Below are 23,127 nucleotides of genomic sequence, written 5' to 3'. Positions count from 1 at the left end.
GATTGTGCCTCTCATGAATTAGCAAAGCAATTTCAACCACTTTGGGCAGAAACCTTACAACATGTCCGGAGCAGATCTCTGCTTGCCTAAGATGAGTTCATGGAATTCTTCATAAACTTTCCTGGGCTACTTGTTATTAAATTATTGAGGCATCTATACTATGGTGATGACACCCTGGAGAACTGGGCGCCTCCCCTAAATTTTCCCATTTGTAATGATTTTGACTTGAATTCCTTTGGGGAGACAACTTGTACTCTTGGAATGAGCCATCCACATATTGGAATGTCTTGGTGTCTGCTGTACGTGTTGTTTTCCCTTCCCTGTTGTATTCCTCCGGGTATAGCCACGTGCTGTATCTAATGTAGCCACTTCTGGTTTCCCCACGTTGCCGTGGACTGAGAAACCCACAGTTATCCATCAAGCGTGCTAGATATCAGTTTGCTCCTGTAGATCTGCTCTCCACTCCCGACCTTTAGGGGCGGCATCAACGGGTTTCTTCCCTCTCCAGCTTTCAGCTGGGCAAGCCTGACAAGAGACAGGAAGGAAGAGAGTATGGCCGCCATATTGATTTCCTAGGGGCCTTCCTCTGGGGTTGTCTCAGTGGTTGTTTCCTCGATGGCCACTATTCCTTTCAATACAACTTTTCCATACAACTTCTTTCTGATTCTGGAAACGTCTCCTTCCCTAGTCCAGGCCTAGGGGTGGGAACACCTCCTTCAACTTCCCTACACCAAGCTCCTTTGTAAACGTTGCCTTTACTAAGTTCTCTGTGAATTATCCTAATTGGAGAATGCCGTCTCATTTCTGATGGGCTCTTGACTGATACACCGAGACGGTTAGATTTTTACGAATAGTTGTGTAAGGGTCCATAGGTTCTGAGTGTTGCTCTCTCATTAGCAAAATGGTTGGATTTGGCAACATCTATTTGGGCTACGCTGAAGACCATTTTCTTTTGCATTTTGTTGGGTTTTTCTGGGGTTTTACTCTAGGTGATGGAAGTTGGCAGAGAAGTGACCTCTGTGTGAATGAGATATTGCAGAATGTTTAGCTCTCCCACTCACCTGCATCTTATTTTGAAGGAAGTTCAGGTCTGAATCTGTTGAAATAAGAGTAAGCACAAATCCTCAGATAAGATGGTTCTTAAAGGTTCTTTGTACATGCCTCCAGCAAAACAAAATTTTCCCTTGAATTCCACTTTCTGCAGATTATTTTGGGAGCCTCTAGAAATGGAGAGTGTGCTTGGCATTGATCCGGGACGCTTCCATTTTGCATATTGACGTGCATTTTTAACAAGAAAAAGGCCAGTGTGGGGACAGCGCCGCCTGTTGGTGTGGCGGCTGACATTTATGGAAGCCTTCTCCATGCACTTCAGTTTAAGATCATTTGGCAAAATAATTGTCACGATTGATTTTTATTCTCTTTTTGGACCTAGAGTTCACCCTCGTGGCTCTGGGGCTAGGTAACTTTCAGAAGCTTAAATTTCCCTTTGATGAAAATTCGTTTCTTAAGTTCTGGGTGGATGACAAATTTTGATTAAAATCACAAACTCTTCTACAATGTGTTGGCAAAAGCTGGTGAACCCAGCTGCTATCGACATATTCTTTGAGCAGCATCTTTCGTCAAGTGACATTCGAATGGCAGAAAACGAATGGTTGGAATTTTTTGAGCATACCCTTCTTCCTTGGAAACCACATCCTTTCTGAGGCTGTTGCTGGGGCCCTGGGTGAAATATGGGCATTTAAACCTTGTCATTAGAATAGTAGCAGCCAGGTAGCTTGACCTAATAATTTTTTGTCCACCGATGGTATGATCATACTTTTGCAAAAAGAGAAGAGAAAAAACTTTTGCTGATGAGAAAAGAGAGATGTGCTTGGGGACCATGCACGACACTTAGATCACAAGAAAGGAGCGATCAGAACTGCAACAAAGTGAAACTCTTCTGCCCAGCAAAGGAAACCGTCAACAAAACGAAGAGACAGTCCACTAAATGGGAGAAGATATTTGCAAATGATGTACTCAATCAGAGGTTAATATCCAAAATATATAAAGAACTTATACAACTCAATTTATACAAACTCAAAAAAACCACATAATCCAATTAAAAAGTGGGCAGAGAACACGGATAGACCTTTTTCCGAAGAAGACATCCAGATGGCCAACATACACATGAAGAAGATGCTCAACATCACTCATTGGAGAAATGCAAATCAAAACAACAAGCCTCCCACCTGTCAGAATGGCTAAAATGAAAACCACAAGAAACAATGAGTGTTGGCGAGGACGTGGAAAAAAAAGGAACCCTCGTGCACTGTTGGTGGGAATGGAAGCGGGGGTAGCCACTGTGGAAGACGGTATAGAGGTTCCTCAAAAAGGTAAAAAATAGAATTATCATATGACTCCATAATTCCATTCCTGGGTATTTACCCAAATAAAATGAAAGTACTAATTCAAAAAGATACATGTACCTCTATGTTTATAGCAGCATTATTTAGAATAGATATGGAAGCAACAAAAACGTTCATCAATAAATGAATGGATAAAGATGTGGTGTATTTATACAATGGAATATTACTCAGCCATAAAAAAGAATGGAACATCATCTGTATTAAATATCCACTGTGTTTTCTATCCCAACACTGCTGGTTATGAGTTTCTGTGCTATCATTCTTTTTCTGCATTCTCACACTGTGAGTTGTAGGCAGGGCTGACCCCACTTCTGTTTCCAACTCCAGGGGTGGGCATGTGTCTAGGCTGAGCAAATTAGCACAGCAACAGGTTCAGGTGGTCATCTGACCCAAAGTATTACATTAATATTCAGTCTTACACTTGGCAGGAACCAGAGGAAGACAAGTCCTCATCTGCTATACTTGCACTTAATAGAATTTCTAGGTAATGCGATTCTATAATTTCTAGGGGCTACCACACAGAGAAAACTCATCAAAAACTGAAGCCAAACACAATGGAAATGAGAGCTTAGAGACCTATAGCGATGAAACCTGTGGGACGGCCTTTGGCTCCTGGATCCAGCTATTTCTGAAGCTACATTTACTCTTCTATGCCCAGGCATGTAAACCTATCCGTTCTCCTCTTTTATCTAAACCAATATGATCGAATTTCACTCATTCTGTCTTCAAAGACCCATATGTTTAATTATGACTATACCAGTTGTTGTGGATTTAAAGTTGTGGATTTAATTGTGTCCCCCAAAAAGATATGTTGAAATCCTAACACCTGGAATCTCTAAAATATGACCTTATTTGAGCATAACGTTGTTCCATAGATAATTAGTTAGGATGTGGTCATACTGGAGTAGGGTGAATCTTTAATCCCATATGATTGACATCCTTATAAAAAGACATAGAGATACTCAGGGAGAAGATCATGTGAAAATAGCAGCAGAGTCTGAAGTTGTTCCTGTGTGTGTGTGTGTATGTGTGTGTGTGTGTGTGTGTGTGTGTGTGTGTGCACGTGTGTGTGTGTAGTTTCTACATCAGATATAGCTTTCTATGAGGCTGATAAATATAAGTACTTGGAAGTAGTTTATGGATCAATGAAATATTAATGGACCTGGAGGTGCTTTAAATGTATTTATAAAGCTAGGTTATCTATGGGTCAAATACCATTGTAGCGAATGCAATTGTAATGAATATCTTTGATAAATTTGAGTTTTAAGGCCCAATACATGTCCTACTTATTTCAGACAATATGTGCCCTATGATCACAATTCCTTGAATGCAATTTTGAAATCCAAAACAACCACATGAACTAACCTGATCTGTATCTATCTCTATCTCTCTCTCTCTCTCTCTCTATCTCTCTCTCTCTCTCTCTCTCTCTCTCTCCTCTCTCTCTCTCTCTCTCTCTCTCTCCCTCTCTCTCTCTCTCTCTCTCTCTATCTCTATGTCTATTTCTATATCTATACACATATATACATATATAATATCTATATATTTTTATATATGTATATTTATTTATAAATATTATATATGTATATATTACCTATGTATAGATATGTGTATAGATATACATATATATTTATATATTTCTTTAGAAAATCATCCTGCTGGATGGGAATACTCATATGTTTGACTGCAGAAATACTGGGTTTGATTACAGTGATCTGTCCCAGTCCCATCTGTGAGTGTTAACTTAATAAATCTCCACCAAATCACCTGAGATCCAGGAATACCTGAATTTGAGATATATTGGCCCTAAGGTGTTCCAGAGAGAGGATTATAGACCTGGACGACCCTACATGACTGTTTCTTCAGAATACATGAGAAAAGCGTTTGAGTCGTAATTGATAATGTTAGAAATTTCGTGGAAACATTTAAGAGACTACAGATAGAGAACTTACACAAATGCTAATAATATTTACATTTTCCCGTAAATGTAATTTTACAAAACATTTATCTCAAGGTCATCCGTTTTGTTTGTGGATGGGGAGGGGACGTCTCTCTCCTATGAGGTCTGTGAGGTCAGGGACCAGGATGCTTATTTGCACTCCTATATCCTCCATATATAACTGAGCCTGATAATTAGTGCAAGCTTAATAAATATATGCAGGATGCAATATTAAGTCCACGGAGGAGGCTGGGGATCAGATTTCGGGTGACCCACGCAATTTCTGGGGTTGGTGGACTAGAACTCAGATCTTTCATGTGTTTTCTCACCCTACCATCACCGTCTTGCTAAGACGAAAAGAAATTCGCAGCCCTTTCTAAAGTAATCAAAGGGATTAGACCATAAAGAAGAAAGAGGAATGCCAGGGGTCTTTGTTTCAGTGGACAAAGCTAACCAGTCTGCATAAATAGCCAAGAGCCTTGTTTCTGGATAAAAGGAGCTTCTGGTTGGTTCTAATCGGAGAGCATCCTTGGCGGTGAGAGATTGTAAAAGCAAAATATTCACTTTGAAAAATGAAACCCATTAAATTTGAGGCATTGTAATTTCCTATTGTGAGATTGTGGTACCAGCGATTAAATTCTATTGTGCGTCTTCAGTCCTTGTTACCGACGATGTGTCGTGTTATTAACGGAGATTCTAAGAATATCAGCTCTCCATAGCTAAAGTGCTATTTTGCTTCTCATGTGAAATCATTTGCATACATCTAAGAATTCATCCTTGAGTTGTCTCTTTCCCTTATTCCCTCTATCCTACTTAGAAGTCAGTCCAGGGCCCCTGGGTGGTTCTGTCAGTTGAGCGTCCGATTTGGGTTCAGCTCATGATCTCACGGTTCGTGAGTTGGAGCCCCACGTTAGGCTCTGTGCTAACAGCTCAGAGCCTGGAGCTGCTTTGGATTCTGTGTCTCCCTCTCTCTGTGCCCCTCCCTTGCTCATGCACACATACTCTCTCTCTCTAATATAAGTAAATATTTAAAAAATTAAAAAAAAATTAGAAGCCGTTCCTGCAGACTACCCCTCCAGATAGATTTTGTGTACAATCATTTCTCTGCCCACGTGGTCTTACCTGGACAACTCGAGCAGCTTCTGAGCCAGTCTGTATGCTATCCATTCTTGACTCAACAGGCCAACTGCTCTCAACAGCCACAGGAAATAAGCATGGTGGTTAATTTCATTCTACTGGCAAGGAAACTGAGGCACAGGGTTTTATGTAAATTGCACGTGACCATACAGTCAGGAGTGCTGAAGATAGAATGTGATCCCAGAAGTGTTAGAGACTGTCTTCTTACCTCTAGCTTCAGATCATGCTATAGCATCTCACACACAAGAGAAGTGGACAGCAGCTGAAGGGCCACAGGAAGCCTATAAAATTACTGCCTTATATCCTGCCAGTGTCAAGGTTATGAAAGTCAAGGAAAGACCAGAGCGACTTTCCAGACCGAGGAGGATAGAAGCATAAGAACCAAACGCAGCAGGTGATTCTGAACTTGATCCTTTTACTACAAAAGGCATTGTTAGGACAGTTGGGGACACATGAATGGGGTCTGAGAATTAGGTGGTAGGAATATATCATGTTAGTTTCCTGATTTTGATCGTCGATTGTGGTCATGTCAGAGAATATCCTTGTAGGGGATATACACTGAAGGGTTTAGGGCAGTAGGTCAGCAATTTCCTCTTAGAGATCAGGGGGAAATGATTCTTTTTTATTACTTGCAACTTCTCTGCACTTTTTTTTTGTAATTCTTTTTTTTTTTAATTTTTTAATGTTTATTTTTATTTTTAAGACAGAGAGAAACAGAGCATGAGTGGGGGAGGAGCAGAGAGAGACACACAGAATCTGAAGCAGGCTGCAGGCTCTGAGCTGTCAGCACAGAGCTCGACATGGGGCTCGAACCCACAAACCGTGAGATCATGACCTGAGCCAAAGTCGGACGCTTAACCAACTAAGCCACCCAGGCGCCCATCTTCTCTGCACTTTTGAGATGGCCTCAAAATAAAAAATATATATATACTCAGACAACACTTATTGAATAATTATCTTAATTACAATTCTTAGCTTTGAATTTCAAAATAGATATTTAGTAAGGCCATAGTCTTAAAAGCTAGGCATTGACAGGAAATCACTGTTACTCTTGATATTTCCCAAACTGGGCTTTTACCTCTCGGGAGCCTAGGCTTGGTGGGCAGACCACAAAGTGCAACTTTGAGTGGCAAAGGTGAGGCTAGGAATTCAGAGGAATTTCTGATCCCATAGGATGGAAAAAGCCCTTGGGGGCCAGAAGGAGGAGCCCGGAAATGTGACAGGAAGAGAGGAAGGCAGGAATTCTGAGAGGAACATCTTGGTTCTGGGTCTGAGGCTGTCTAGAACTTTGGGTCTAGACAACTCTTTAGTTCAAAGTTTGGAGAAATCATAAGCCCTTCAGGGCAGCACTGTATTGGGCACAAGGGTACCTCTGACTTGGCTTATGGCAGGAGAATACCATTGGGCAGCCTGGGAAACCCCAGCATGGGTGGGTGGGGGGGGGGACAATCAGCTACAGTACCGAAGGGGATGTGGAAGAGTTGTATGGACCATTTGGCCTGGAAGAAGACTGGGTTTGGGAAAAGGAAGTTTAGGTGGCTAGGACTTTATGCCCGGAGGCAGTGGTGAGATCCATGGACTTTAACGCCGGGTGCCAACACAGAACCCTTTAAAAGAGTACATGGGTTCAGCTCCATCTTGGTAGACACCAGCCCAGAGGGCCCACTGAGCAGGGGGGCCACACTATGGGACAGCAGTTGCAGTAAGGATGGTGAGTGTGATGCCTGAAGACCATAAACACAAGGAGCCAATGTGGAAGGGGGCCTGGTGGGCCAGACACACCTTCCCAGAGCTATGAGGACATAGCCTTTCCATGGTACCCTAATGCGTTTTGGAGAGCGGGTGAGAACCCCGAAACGAGAGAGAACTTTGAAAGGTCAGAAGGTAACTCAAAAGAAAATGGAACAAAAAGAGGCGTGATGCCCTTGAGTGATAAATGAAGGGATTTCTGCTGTCAGTAGTAATGAAATTTAAGAACAGAAGCATTATATGTTAGGCAAAATGATTTATATACTCGGCTTCACCGCCACTTTTTTACACACTTCAGTCATTGTAGTAAATGTCAACTTTGTAGAAATGATGCAGGTGATAAAAGTAATTAGGAAGATGAGGGTGAGGCCAAGAGCATCCTTTGACAACACGTTCAGAGGAGGCTGTGCCAGGAGAACCGAGTCTTGGTTGAAGAGGAGGAGCCACGATGGAAAAATTGGGAGGTAGGTGGGCCGGGAAGAAGGAACAGCCCAGGCAAAGGCCTTGACGTGTGATTATGCTTGACGTGTTTTAGGTCATGCAAGGGGGCCCGTGGGGCTGGAGCTTAGAAGGTCAGGGCAGGAGAGGCTGAAGATGAGTGAGGAGGGAGAGGTGGGCAGGGACTAGACCATGTAGGGCCTGGCAGTCCACAGGAAGGAGGTCTGGATTTTCTTGTAAGTGCAGTGGGCACCACTGAGAGAGTTTCAAGGATGAGTCCATGGATTTAGTTTGTGTCTAAAGTGATCACTATGGTGGCGCCTGGGTGGCTCAGTCAGTTAAGCAGATGACTCTTGATTTCAGCTCAGATCACGATCTCATGGTTCGTTGGTTCGAGCCCCACATCAGGCTCTGCACTGACAGCACAGAACCTGCTTGGGATTCTCTCTCTCCTCTCTCTCTGCCCCCCCCCCCCCCAACTCATGCTCCCTCTCTTTCAAAATAAATAAAAAAAAAATAAAGTTATCACTATGGCCTGTTGGATGGAAAATGGAACCTGGGAGAACTGGAAAGAGGCTATGGCCATGAATAAGCAGAGACGGCATGAAGTGAGTGGTTTCTGGATATAATTTGGAGGTACAGTTGCCACATGGATCGGCTGTGGGAAAGAAAGAAATTGGTAATTCCCAAGGCTTTGGATTGAATAAGTCAGTCACTGGGGTAGTGAGGGTGAGGAAGTCATTGACTAAAGTAGGAAATCTGGAGCAGAGGAATTTGGGGTGGGTTCGGGTTACTATATTACTGCTAATGCTTGGCCACTTAACTGATAACACTAAAGAACCTGGGTGTGTACAACCACAATCTGCCCCTCTAACATCAAGATAATGACCATAAACATGGCATGTCTCATATAAAACCACTTCCAAGGCCGTGTGTTTCTAGTATAAGGTTTTTATTTAGTTACTAATTTAGTAATGACTCTGTTGACCTTTACACTTGGACACCTTGCTATAATGAAAATAACTCCCAAATTTATCACGTGAGCCCTGAATTAAAGACCCACCAAAGGCTTTACATGATGAAAGGAGTCTCCATATTCTGTTCTCTTCAATATGAACAACCACACGAGTTTTTTTGACACGTGTAATACTTGACATCAGTCGATAAAAAAATACAACAGAAATATTCCATGTTTAAAGCAGAGCTGAAAAAAAAAAAGACTAAGAAAATTCCATATTGCATAAAAGAAAGAGATTGCCACCAAAGTGAAAGGAAATCAATGGGACGACTTTGGAGACCCATTTCAATCTGTTGTTGACATTGTTTTCTGGGAGTAATTTTCTCAAAATGTTAACAGTATTGAGTTTGCCTATTGATTCTATTATTTTTGACCTTGCATTAGTGTGGGCTAATCTTACATGCCATAAAATTTCCTTTCACAGCTAAAATTATTGTATGACTCTGGAGGAAACCTCCAATCAGGTCAGGCACCCCCCTCGGGATTTTGATGAGTGTATAAGCGGCAATAATGAGTTATGTTGACTTCAATACACTTTCATGCTGTTTACATTTCCTTAAATGGTTTAAACAGGGTCATCATATAAATGATCAACATATTGACTGAAATACTCAAGCCTGGATGAATGGAAGGCCACGGCCAGCCAACCAGATTGGCCAGCTTGAATTTGAGTCAATAGCGTAAATATATATTTGGCTACCGAATCGAAGCCAACTTCACATTCGTTCTTCTGAAAACGTGGCTAAATAAAATAGCTACAAAGTATATACCACTGGAAGATGCCCTTTGTAACTCCCCAGTAGCCCTCCTCCCCAGCTGTGCCCGTCCGAAAACCAAAGACTCCAAACTGAACGAATCCAGCAGAATTAAGGAGAAAAAGCTCTTCAGTGGTTTTCCTGGGGAAGGACTAGAGGTATCATTGGCTCTGAGCAGGGGAAATTCGGCAGTTGTATTTTCAAAGGGTTTATGAAATACAGTCACAACATGCCATTGACGTCCTATCCGTTCCCCACCCTCCCCAACCCGCCCATCTCCATGGGAGGTCAAACCACCTGTGGGCCACACTCCCCAGCCCACCCCTTGCCTTTGATGCTGCGCTCACTCAGTCTGCCTGCAAAGAAATTTCAGGATTTACTGGCACAATGCTAATGGGTTTGCCCACAAATACTTAGAAGAGTATCGCTAGAGGAGTTAATTTGCCTCTTAATGATTTAATTACATGCTACAGCTCGGGTGTTACGAGAATAACAATGTTCCTTACTTTCTGCCGCTACTGGGGATGCTGACTTTGGAAACTTTTGGGAAAGAATGACACTTGCTGTCCGTTAGAGAGAGGGGCCTGGAGTCACTGGGCGGGGGGTGGGGAGAGCAAAGGGGCATTTTCCCATGCCACAAAAGAATCTTTCTTACTCATCTGTGTTGGAGTGAGGGGTCCTTTCGGGATCAGGGACGATCATTATAGGATGCGCTGTGATTTTTATTCACGGTGTCTTGACTGTTTCCGTGAAGTAATGCTCGTCTTTGTTTTTATGTCAGTTCAGTAGGTTTTACCCGGTTTGCCCAACACAGAGCTAGAAAGTGCATGAGCTGGGCTCCGACTGAGTCTTTTGCCCTAAAACCTAATTATTTGAGCCGACCTTTCTGTGGCTTAAAAGGCCTCACTGGGTGTATAGTGCAGGTTGAGTTCTTTGGAAGCTGAATTGGAGGTTTAAGATGTTTATTGGTATTGATGCCTCTAAAAAGAAGGGGAAGAAGCAGGACTGCGCAGAAGCAGGAGTCAAGCTGAAGGGCAGGCTCAGTAGAGCCTTGGCCAGCCCTGTGGGGAGCTCCGGGGCCGGGACTGTCCATCACGGTATCCCACATTGGGCAGAAATGGCCAGACCTCCATGCCCCCACGTTACTTTGTCGCTGTACCAGCCGCTCCCAGGGCATGACCTGGGGCCAGCGGGCATTTCCCGGCTGTGGCAGTCCCTGAATTCAAGAATAGACAGACGGCAGCGAGTCTTAACCCTGAAGGGGGGGTGCGGGGGGTGCCTCTCTGTGTCTCCCACACACTGTTTGCGGATAGATCTAGAGAGACACAGAAGAGGCAGGAGAAGCACTGTAGGCTTCTGGACCAGGATGTCCGAATTCATATCCCAAATGCACCTCTTCCCAACTGGGGCACTGTGGTGGATTAGTTGAACCTGGAGATCAGTCCAATCTGGAAACCTGGCATACTGGTAGCACTTTATTGAACTTGTGATGAGGACCAGGAATAGTTTCTGTAAAGGATCTTTGGTCAATGGATATTTTTATGAGCCTCTGGAGGAAAAAAAAAAAAAAAATCCATGCTCTGGGCCATCCATCATTCTCTCAAATTCTGACCTGAATATACCTTCTCCTGGTTTTTAGCATTCTCTTTCTGCTCAAGACTCCCCGAAGCACCATGAGGACTCGTCTACCCACAGCTGGATTGTCTTCTCGGATTTTCGTTCTAAGGTCCCATCCCAGGGAGGCTGGGAACCAAAGAGGGGAGTCCTCTGAGCTTAGAGTCCTGTGAATGGTTGTACCGCTCATGTGATAGTCCCTGTCGGGAGCTCCATGCCAGGTCCCAGAACACGGGTTTCTCGTCTTTGTTCTGGGCTGTGAGGGAAGGCCAAGCACCAAGGCACGTGGGTAGTGCTTGGGGCCAGAGGTGACTGTGCGCCAGGCTTTCGTGGAGGCAGAAGGATACTCCTGAATATTTATTGAGTGCTTATTATGTGCCACCATCCAGTCATGCCTTTTGCATGAGTTTCTCATGCAATCTTCACAACAATTTGAGGCGTTATCCCTGGTCATATTTTAGTGAGAAAACAGAGGCTTACGAAAGATTGAGGGAACTTCTCCAGTACCTACAGCTAGTGAGTGTTGTCACTCGAGTCGATCTCGGGCAGTCTGACACCAGGCTCAGAGTGAGAGGCAGATGGGGAATGTGGGGAGGGCTTAGCACGTTCACTTCTGGCAATCTGTGAGGTCTTACAATTCCTGTGTCAGCCTCACTGCAGTGGGGCCCGGGTCTCTTTCGTTACGGAGAGAGAGTCTCATTTTTGTGTTTATGCAATTACTCCTGGCTCTAGTTTTATCTTCCCACAGATTAGATGCCTCCAAGCTTCTGTTGTGGGTGCCCGCACGTTTGACATCCATATGAGAAATTAAGTTTACAATGGTAGAATCTTACATGGAAAACTCGCTGGCACTCTGTTAACAATTCTTCCCTGTTCAGCGGACTTTCCCCTCTGATGACGATCAGTTTTTATATGTTCTCTGTCTTCGTGCCTGATTTTGAGTGGAGTAATTATCAGCTTTACTCAGATGATGTTTATCAGTTCAATTGCACCGCAATTTCACTTACAGTAATCACTGAGTGTAGAATTCTGCAGTCCGACTCTCCTAGATTAAAAATCCCAGCCCTGCGATCTGTGAGCTGTGGTGACATGACCTTGGTCAATGTTTTGAGCTTTACTTCTCGAACTTTCTATCTGTAGAATGGGCACGATGTTACTTACGGAGCCGTCCGGTGAGACAGTAAGCATCGGAACACAGAAAGCCCTCGACAAATGTTTATTACTGTTACCCCACGCGGTTCTCTATGAAGGATAAGCCAACAGATTTGAGGTTGTCTTTTGGTCACACAGCAGGATGGCTTTTGTTATCATTTGTTGGATTTTTTTTTTTTTTTTCTTCTTCTTCAGGTCAGGAGGAAAGGGCACGAGGAACAGCGGTGATTACTAACATACTCTCTGTTTCAACCCCCCAAAGGTTACTTTCAAAAGCCGCTGAGTTAAAGTCTTCAAGGGGGTTGGAGTGGGGATAACTGAAAAACTCCTGAAGAGGTCCAGGTGGACTTGGTTTCTCAGTGGAAACAAAGGGACTTCCTTCCTCAGTGAAAAAGAGTCACCAAGTGATAAACCAAGCACCCTCTTTGAAAATTTCCCCGTATATTTGTCCCTAGGGGAGTGTGCCTCAGGGAGATTTATTGTTGGAAGCTTTTAGCCTCGAGCTTCATTTTAAAAGTCTGTATTTCCCTGGAAACAGAGGAGCGCCATTTATAAGTCACAGGTGCCCCCAAGCCCTGCTCCGGAGATCCTCTCGAGTTTCATTCAACACCAGCCTCACACCTGGAGACGAATTCTTTATTTCATCGCGCTGAGAATGGATTATCCTTCCGTTTCCCATTCCCTGCCATCTCGAGGCCGAGGCCGGAGACACCAGCCCTGAGAAATGAGAAGTGAGCGGGAGTAAAACCTGAGCGCCACGGATACGCAAGAATATCGAAGGCAGGGACATCACCTGCCCCACCATTTGGTCCATTGTGCGCCTGTCGCGCCTGTGTCGGTTGGAGCTCCCCCCAGGGCCCACCCTGAGATGGGAAAGTGAGCCAAGGGCGTGGGAAAGTGAGCCAAGGATGGGAAGGCGTGTTGTCCAGGAAGCTCACTCCTGCCAGGGACCCGGGAGACCGAGTAGAAGAAGACAGAGTAACAGTTCTGAGTGATCCGTGCCGTGGGCAAAGGAGCTGGGTGTTTGGCCACGTTTCCGTCAGTCACTGGTTGAGGGCTGGGGCCAGAGGCGTCCATTCTCTGGCACATCGGGCCTGCCAGGTTGTGGCGAGGGTGCACCTGGAAGTCAGAGAAAGCCCTGGCACACAGGGCATCAGGGCAGTGTGCCCGGACGTGGCAAGGGCTGAACAGCTATGGTGGGTACCAACGACAGTGGCTCAGAGTTCTATCAGTGGGTTGAGTCTTTGGCTTCTTTAAAAACAAATTTTTTTAAAATGTTTATTTATTTTTGAGAGCGCGTGAGAGAGAGCGGGAACGGGGAAGGGGTAGAGAGAGAGGGAGACACAGAATCTGAAGCAAGCTCCAAGCTGTCAGCACAGAGCCTGACGCGGGGCTCGAACTCACGAAACGTGAGATCACGACCTGAGCTGCAGTGGACACTTCACCGACTGAGCCACCCGGGCGCCCCTGAGCCTTTGGCTTCTGGTCTGTTTTAAGTCTACGTAGGTCATGGGTTGGTGCTGAGATGATGTGGATGATTAAGGTCAAGTTCTGCCCTCATGATATTCACAAGTTAGTGGGGCAGGTAACAAATAGTTTTGAGCCAGTGGTTCTAGTATTATAGTATGATGTATTTAGCAATATGTGTATCATTTGTGCCAGGCTCTACCCCAAGTACTCAGGTTAATCTGTTTGATCCCCACAAATCCCCCACAAGGTGGGTGCTTTCATTGTCGAGTTTGGAGACGAGGAAACACATGTCAAGGTTTGTTAGCCAGGCTGTGGCAGAGCCAGGATTTGAACACAAGCTTTCTGGTTCCAGAGCCCTGTCCTTCTCTGCTACACTGCGTACATCAGGGTTCCTCAACTCTGTCAATATTGATTCTCTGAGCTGGATAATTCTGTGACATGCGCTGTCCTGGGCTTTGTAGGATGGTTAGCAATATCCCCGCTGAAAGCCAATGGCACCTCCCCCTCCTCTATTCCCACCTTCTGAGTTGTGACAACACAAAGGGGCTCCAGACATGGCTAGAGTTCCACGGAGGGGCAAATGGTCCCAGGAGAGAACCCCCACTGTCTATGATAAAGGAGTCGTATTTCCTGGGAGGTGGACGTAGAACGCAGGTGAAAATTCCTTTCTTCTCTATTGCTTAATCTTCCTTCCCCCAAAATAAGAAGAGAAGTAGTATTTTGGAGCCCATCATATCTATAAATCAGTAGCCAAATACCTTTCAGGGCAGAGAAAATGGCAGGAGGAATGGAGTAATTGAAAAGTTAGATTTTTTTGTGCCTCTGAGTTGTGGGATAGGCATTCTTGCGCCCTGTACTGTGTTTCATGCCCTTTGGGCAGACTGCTTCCAAGGTCATGGTGTTTAAATGTTGCCTCGCAGCTTGATTAGCTGAGCAATTTGGGAAAAGACCATCAGATGGGAATACACAGTGAGTTTGTATGGAGCTGTTTGTTGTCTTAGTTTCTGTTTCCTTGGGCTATTTTAGTCATGGTGTTTTAGAGTTCTGTTTTGAACTCCCCCTCACCCAAGGGAATAAATCCCTCTTCTTTCTGTCACAAGCCTGGAGATTCCAAGCTTTATTTTTCAAGTCCTCCAAAGCCCATTTTATCCATGTGGCTTCTTAGAGTCGGTCAAGTTTGAAAACTGATCCTTGAGATTTTGGGGTGTTTTGTGTGAGGACAATAGCCATCGCTGTGGCATTAACGTGTCCTTATCTGTCTCCTTTCTCTCTTCTGGCAAAAACACTTTTTAATTCAACTTCTTCCAAATTTGGCTTTATAGCTAAGCTATGTGATCAGAGAAGCTTCAGTTTAATGTTGAAAGCCTGTAGAATTCACCTTTTTCAATTGGTCATGAAAGAGTAATCCCATGGTACCGAAGCATTCTTTAAAACAAAGCATTTCCATGTGCCTTTGAATAACTTCTTGAGCGGTACTTTGTTAACCTGCCTACAACTCCCTATGACCAGTGCTTTTGTTGGTCCCTGCTTCTGGTCATGAAGTAAACAATCACCCTGATGACTTGAATTCTGTTTGTGTGCTATTTTTGAGAGTTGAAGTGCCACCATAGTCCAGAGTGTAGGCTCTGGGGTCGGATAGAACTGGTTTTGAATCCAGTCCCCAGCACTATTAGCTTTGTGAGATTGAGCGAGTGTGGAGACAGAAAAATGGCTGCCCCAAAGATGCTGGTGCTCTAATCTCTGAACCTTGTAAATACGTCCCTTACCTGGCAAAATGGACTTTGCAGGTATGATTAAGGATCGTGAGGTGGAATATGATCCTGGATTATCTGGGTGGGCCCAATATCATCACAAGAAGGGGGTCATAGAGAGAGACCGGAAGATGCTATGTTGTTGGCCTTGGGGACGGAAGAAGAGGCCACAAGCTAAGGGGTACACACAGGGCCAGAAGGTGGGCGAGGTAAGAAACAGATTCTCTCCCAGAGCCTGAGTGGAGCCCTGCTGACATATTGATTGTGGCCTAGCGTGACCCATTTCAGACTCTTGGCTCCCAGAACTGTAAGATAAATTTGTATTGTTTTAAGCCATTAAGTTTGTATTAATTTGTTACAGCAATAATAATAAACGAATGCGGCAAGCAACCTGATCTGTCTAAAGCATTGTTTGATCATGTGCAAAGTAGAATAATAAAGATATTGATCCCATCGGGCCGTTGTGAGGTATAAATGAGACACGTCCTTGGCACAGGGCCTGGAAGAGAGCACGTGCTTAAAGATACTGAATTAGCCTTGGCCTTTTGAGTTTGCCACAGGGTAGCATCTCCGTCACCCTGCCTACTGTTGAACTTCCAAAATAGCCACCTGTGAAGGTCAATGTTGTGTGCCAACGTCGCTAGGCTATGGTGCCCAGTTGTTGGGTCAAATACTAGTCCGGCTGTTGATGTGAATTCCTAGCACCTGTGTTTGTGGATGTGGTTAACATTTATAATCAGTTGACTTTAAGTAAAGCAGATTACCCTTTATCATTTTGGTGGGCCTCATCCAATCAGTCGAAGGCCTTAAAAGCCAAGACGGAAGTTTCTCAAGGGAGAAGTCATTCTGAATGTAGACTGCCACATAGAACCCTACCTGAGTTTTTCTGCCTGCTGGCATGCCCTTAAGAGTCAGACTTCAGGCTACAACATCAACTCTTACCTGAATTGCCTGCAAGCCTGCTCTACAACTGGAATTGCCAGCCCCCACTGTCATGTGAGCAAATTTCTGAAAATAAAGTTCTCTCTTTGTTTACATCCCACTGGTTCTGTTTCTCTGAAGATCCCTGACCAAATGCACCAGCCAAACCAAATGCAGCACACCAAAACGTTTAAGATTTTGAGAACAGAAGAGATGGGGGGACTGACAACTACAAAATATTAAACCTCCTCTCCAGTTTGCTAAGATCTTTGCATTTCCTCATTGACACTAACAGGGATTACACCCCAGTTGTTTCCTTTCCTCTTTAAACCAAAAGTGTGTAAGTAGGGTTATGGTAATAATGGAATCTCTTATGACAAAATGTCACAGCCAAAGAATTGGGATGGTTCTGTAACATTCTTTGTAATGAGGTTTGACCTTGAACTTAGAGTTGATAGTCAACAGAGATGATTGCATTGCCAGATCAGTTTGTATCTGGATCCTTCTAGTTCTCTAAGCCCCTTTAAGTGCCCTTACCCTCTCCTGGCCACCTAAGGCTCGACCCTAGGGCTCCCTAGTGGTTAAGCAGCTAAAGGGCTAACGTCTACACGAGGGCATGTCTGTTCTGATTGGTTGGTGTTGGTGCTACGTACGTTGTTGATTATCTTGGTATTGTTTTTGCCTAAAAATCATAGTGAAAGAACAAAATACAGTGAAGAATTGTCCAATTGTTCACGTCGTAAATGTCTACAAATGTGAAATTTCACTGTATGTTATCAGTTTAAAGAAAAGATAGGTAAAAATCTTCATATTTTGGGGGCACCTGGGTGGCTCAGTCATTTAAATGTCCAACCCTTGATTTGGGCTCAGGCCATGAGCTCACGGTTTGTGAGTTCAAGCCTTGCGTTGGGCTCTGCACTGACAACACAGAGCCTGCTTGGGATTCTCTCTCTCCCCCTCTCTCTCTGCCCCTCCACTCTTGCTCTCTCTCTCTCTCTCAAAATGAATAAACATTAAAAAATCTTTTGAAAAACTTCATATTTTCCTTTTCTTGGAGACTATTTTAAATCTTCTTTTTCAAGCCATCCTTTTTAAGGATTAATGTAGTGTGTCGCTTTTTACCTTTTTCCTTAACAGATAGGAGACAAGTGTGACTATTTTCAATTGGACAAATATTTAGATTTTCTCCTCTGAAGATAAGTCTCACAGTGCTGCTTGCTGATTCACATATAATTCTTCCGTGTAAATTTTTTTGTTATCGGTCTTGGAAGAAAAAAACTAACTCGTTCATACTGTTGGACTATCTTCCCCCAATTTCATAGAGAAAGTAATTTGCCAAACACAAGGATTTGATCAATAAACAACTTGCAATCCCTATGAGGCCTATAAAGGGCTTTGGATTGTCAAACACTGACTCAGGATTTGTTCTGGTAGTTGTTAAAAATTACATAAACATAAGTTGCCTTTTTTTTTTTTTAAACTTCAATCAACTGAAGGGTCAGTAGCAGGAGAAGATTTGGCCCTGTTATTGATTAGTTGTTATAGATGCTTCTTCCAAAGAAAGTTAATCAACAAGATGTTGACAATATCAGCAAAGTTTTGCGTCTTTCTTGGAAACTGTTGCTTACAGAGTGTGGAGTTATTCTACACCACGCCTTCCTGCCAGGAAACAATAGAGGTGAGATTTTTTTTTTTTTTCCACACCAAATCTTCTAGGAGCCTGTGGGCCATCCCTGTCCCTAAACTAAGGACTGCAGTGCAGTTAGGCGGGACGGCTAGGCCAGAAAAGGGAAGGTTCCTTAAAACCCATTCCAAACTGAGCTTCCTGATGCTAAAGACCACGGCCATCGTATGAACCCAACTTCCTAGCGCCTAACAGTACTGGTATAGATTGCTCCATAAATATATGAGATTTCCATGCATGCCAAGGTCATGTGATAGAGAGATAAACAGAGAGGGATTTGATCTTTCATGGTAAAGTTGTATTACAAGACAAGGCTATTTATAGTAAAGAAAGAAGTTTTATAATGGGTATTCATTATTTAGTCCCTGATAGATGCTGAGCGTGCGTAAGAAGAAAACACAACTTATTGAGAAAAAAAAAATTGTAAAATGTAACACAAGAGTTATTTTCAGGTGAATTTAATAAGAAATAAAAGAACATGAGCCACATTCCTAGATCTTGAACATATAACGCATCAACCTCATGAATACTGTCTTATACATGTAAATAATACTTAAATTATATAGTGAAAATTAAAAGATGTTATATACTCATTCTTTATTTACTTTTTAACATTTATTTATTTTTGAGAGACAGAGTGTGAGCAGGGGAGGGGCAGAGAGAGGGGGGCACAGAATTCGAAGCAGGCTCCAGACTCTGAGCTGTCAGCACAGAGCCCGACGTGGGATTCGAACTCATGAACTGTGAGATGACCTGAGCAGAAATCGGACGCTTAACTGATTGAGCCACCCAGGCACCCCCTCATCCTCCCTTTTTTAAAAGGTGAACTTTCAGGGTGGGGCGAGTCTCAGGAGCCCTTAAGCTCTAACATCAAAGGCAGAAGCCATGCAAGAGAGGAGGAAATTATGCAAACAGAGGAAGAGTGGAAGAGAAACTCACAGCCTGTTTCTCAAACCCATGTCGCCCAGAGACTAGGACAGAAGGACAGAAGGACAGAAGGCAGCTGCAGTCCACAGGAGGCTTGAATTTTTGTTGCCTCATCAACATACTTCAAGTCAGTAAGGAAGGGACAAAGTATGGACAGTATGCCATGATGAAGCTTGGCTTTCTGCATTTCGAGACGCCATGGCTCCACTCTCTAGTTAGAGATATCACTTACCAAAAGTGTGAAATATGGGGGCGCCTGGGTGGCTCAGTCAGTTAAGCATCTGACTCTTGATTTCAGCTCAGGTCATGATCTCATGGTTCCTGAGTTCGAGTCCTACATAAGGCTCTGTGCTGACAGCTCGGAGCCTGCTTGGGATGCTCTCCCTCTCTCTCTCTGTCTCTCTCTGACCCTCCCCCACTCGCACTCTCTCTCTTTTTCAAAAGAAATTTAAAAGAAATTTAAGAAAAAGTGAAATATGGCTTAACATGAAATACGTCCTTAAAAGTTCGTTCTAGAAGTACAGAATGATAAGCAAGCACTATTTAATATGATCTCCAGTATGTATTGCATTCATTGCCAAGGAAATGACAGTGTTCCAATTCATCCTCGTAATTCTCGAAGATCCCTTCTTTTATCTCTGATATGGTTTCTGGAAGTCGGTTCCTTATCTTACTCCCTTCCTTATTTTTCCCAACGTTCCATCCTCTAGTCTCTCTGCTGTTCTTTGGGTTTTCAGGGTCACTTTCATATTTTCAAATATGCTAGTTAGTTACTTCACTAGGTGATCCTTCTACCCTTCCAAATGCTGAGAGTGAGGCCTTCCTAAACTCTGTGCTGTATTCTGGGCCCTGGTTTGTGTTTTGTCAGACCCAGGAAGGATGAAGGAGAGCCATTTAATAGAACAAGCAAAGATGACGTGACTTTTTATAGTGAAATGGAAAGATGAGTGTTTTAACCCAATGGGTCCCTATTTCTAGAGATAAAATATTAACATTTTCTATTAAAAAATTAAAAACAACTTTAATTTGTTCTCTGTGTGGGCAAGGACAATCTAAACCTTAAAAAAATTATTGACATCACAAAGAATCCATTAACAATTTAAATAATCTGTCTATATTTTATTTTTTAAATATTTTTTTTATTTATGTATTCATTCATTCATAGCAGGAGCAGGGGAGGGGCAGAGAGAGAGGAGAGAGAGAGAATCCCAAGCAGGCTCTGTGCTGTCAGCGCAGAGGCTCATGTGGGGCCCGATCCCACGAACCTTGAGATCATGACCTGACCAGAAAGCAAGAGTCAGTCACTTAACTGACTGAGCCACCCAGGCCCCCCTGCAAAATTTCTATACTTTAGAAAGTAACATAAAGCCTATTAAAAGGCACACTATAAGCATGGGTATATATGTGCCACATATATGGCTCAAAAGGTGTAAATACATTTACTGTTGAAGAATTCATGAAAACCAATTTTTAGGGACTAAGGTCTAGGGAGAAAAGTGAGCAAAAGACCAAATATTCCATTTATATAAGAGGAAATACAAAAGGCTAATAAACATTTCATAGTGTTCAACCATAGTAAGAAAACTTCATATTAAAACAGAAATGGGAACCCTCTTGCACTGTTGATGGGAATGTAAACTGGTGCAGCCACTCCGGAAAACAGTGTGGAGGCTCCTCAAAAAATTAAAAATAGAAGTACCCGATGACCCAGCAATAGCACTACTAGGAATTTATCCAAAGGACACAGGAGGGCTGATGCATAGGGGCACATGCACCCCAATGTTTATAGCAGCGCTATCGACAATAGCCAGATTATGGAAAGAGTTCATCAACTGACGAATGGATAGAGAAGATGTGGTTTAGATATACAATGGAATACTACCTGGTAATGAGAAGGAATGAAATCCACGCCATTTGCAGCAACGTGGATGGAACTGGAAGGTATTATGCTGAGTGAAATCAGTCAGCCAGAGAAGGACAGATATGATTTGTTCTCACTCCCATGTGGATCTTGAGAAACTTAACAGAAGACCATGGGGGAGGGAATGGGGGGGGGGAAATAGTTACAAACAGAGAGGGAGGGAGGCAAACCATCAGAGACTCTTAAATACAGGGGACAAACTGAGGGTGGATGGGGGAGTGGGGAGTGGGGGAGAGGGGTAAGTGGGTGATGGGCATTGAGGAGGGCACTTGTTGGGATGGGCGCTGGGTGTTGTATGTAAGTAATGAACCACGGGAATCTACCCCAAAAATCAAGAGCACACTTTACACGCTGTACGTTAGCTAATTTGACAATAAATTATATTTAAAAAATAAAGAAAACATGATCTCTTTCCTCCTAATTATAAACAAGTATAAATTGAAAAAAATACTCAGTGTTGGGGAAGGTGTGGTGAATCTGTCCCAGGGAAGTCAGTTACGAGCACTTTCTGTTTCTCACCATTTCCCTGATCTCTCTCCTGGTTCAGCTCCTGTGGGGATGAGTTTTCTGATCTTAATTTGTAGGACCTTCATGTTAAATGTAACTTTTGTGTCTCTTTGCCCCCCCCCCCCCCCCGCCTTTTTTTGCCACTGTGCCTTGGTTGAAGCCACTAGGTTCTGCATTGACCGTCCTCTCTAACTCGACTCTCAAAAGGAAGTTCCTGGTTCTTTATGCACTGGTCTACTTCTTCCCTGGGGTTCTGCCCTACTGAGGGAGCTGCAGTAGAAGGTGACCAATTCATTCCAGTGTGCTCAGACTTTCCCAGTTTTAGTATTTAAAGTCCCTGTGAAAGATCCTCCATGCTGGGAAAAAATGGGAGAACTGGTCACCCTCTTGCCGTGTGCCATTAAGCAAAACTCCTATCTCACCATTTCCCCCAGGGTGTTAGTTTTCTATGGTTATTGTTACAAAGTAGTATAAGCTGGGTGACTTAAACCAACAGAAATGAATTCTATTACCCCTCTGGAGACTGTGAGTATGAAATGAAGGTGTTAGCCAGGCCAGCTTGGTGCTCCCTGGCTTGGCAGGTACGTCAGTCCAACTTTTGCCTCTGTTACCACGTGGCCCTCTTCTCCCCATGTGTCTTTACATTGTTTTCCCTTTGTATGGTGCCCAAATTTGCCTTTTTTATAAGGATACCCGTTGTACTGGAGTAGTGCCCACTCTTGATGACCTCATCTTAACTTGGTTAAATCTGCAAAGACCTTATTGCCAAGTAGGGTCAAATTCTGAGGTACTGAGGTTTGAGACTTCCACATATCTTTTGGGGGAGACACACTTTAACCCATAACACTCAGTCTTGCACTCATTGGCTCTTGGACAACAAACTCTTTAGCGTAAATCATGGAAGATTGTAAGTGCCAGGGTCGAGTCATTTGTACTTCATCCAGTAGGCATCAGTGAGTCATCAATGGCTTCTGAACAAAGGAGTGACATGCTGTAAGTGTCATTTTAATAACATTAATGTGGAAATAGTGTATATGATGGATTGGCTCGTGATGGGAGCTGGTTATTAGGACCATGAGAAATCCCCTGGGCTTGTGCCCAGCTACATCACCACCTCCTGCTGAGATCGGCCTTTTGTTCAAGAGACATCACATACCTCTTCATACTTTCTCAGAAAAGGTATATAAGATCTCTGCAGACATCCTTTCCAGTGCTCAAAGGCAGATCCTCGTTAAATTGTGGCCAAGGTACCCTGTTCTGCCTACTCTCTTGTGAAAGACTCTCCTATCAAATAATAGGGAATAATTTCATCTCTTATCCATTTCTTCATGCTCAACCCACATGCTTGAGTCTTTCTTTCTGTCTTGGGTCTTGGCGTGTCAATATTCCCTTCCCTCCCCACAGCCCATTCCCAGGTGTATACCCAACCACACTGCAGCCTAGACCATGTCTGATTTCAAGTTTGGACATACTTTCGACTTGCTTGCTTGCAATTTGGGAATAATTTACATTCTCCTCCTTAATTAGACTCTTTCAACTTTAGTCTTGGAACCTTTCTTTGATCTCCTGATTAAAACTCCTATTAATGATCCAGGGGTGGGGCGCCTGGGTGGCTCCGTCGGTGGAGCCTCCGACTTCAGCTCAGATCATGATCTCACAGTTGACGAGTTCGAGCCCCGCGTCGGGCTCTGTGCTGATGGCTCAGAGTCTGGAGCCTGCTTCGGATTCTGGGTCTCCCT

At 43.7% G+C, this 23,127-nt stretch overlaps 1 long non-coding RNA gene across 2 annotated transcripts in view; it reads left to right on the top strand.

The window, feature by feature from the left end:
* LOC109272256 (uncharacterized) overlaps positions 1-3,055 on the top strand; it is a 148,225-nt gene extending 145,170 nt beyond the window's left edge. For both annotated transcript variants that reach the window (XR_002082357.2, XR_002082356.2), the window contains exon 3: positions 2,914-3,055. This is a non-coding gene — a long non-coding RNA (uncharacterized LOC109272256). The remainder of the gene's footprint in view (positions 1-2,913) is intronic.
* The last annotated feature ends 20,072 nt before the right edge of the window (positions 3,056-23,127 follow it).

The sequence above is a fragment of the Panthera pardus genome, unplaced genomic scaffold, assembly GCF_024362965.1.
Source record: "Panthera pardus isolate Hobbes unplaced genomic scaffold, ASM2436296v1 HiC_scaffold_25, whole genome shotgun sequence".
Lineage (NCBI taxonomy): Eukaryota > Metazoa > Chordata > Mammalia > Carnivora > Felidae > Panthera > Panthera pardus.
The sequence above is the reverse complement of the archived record's forward strand: the minus strand, read 5'-3'. Positions and strand labels throughout refer to the sequence as shown.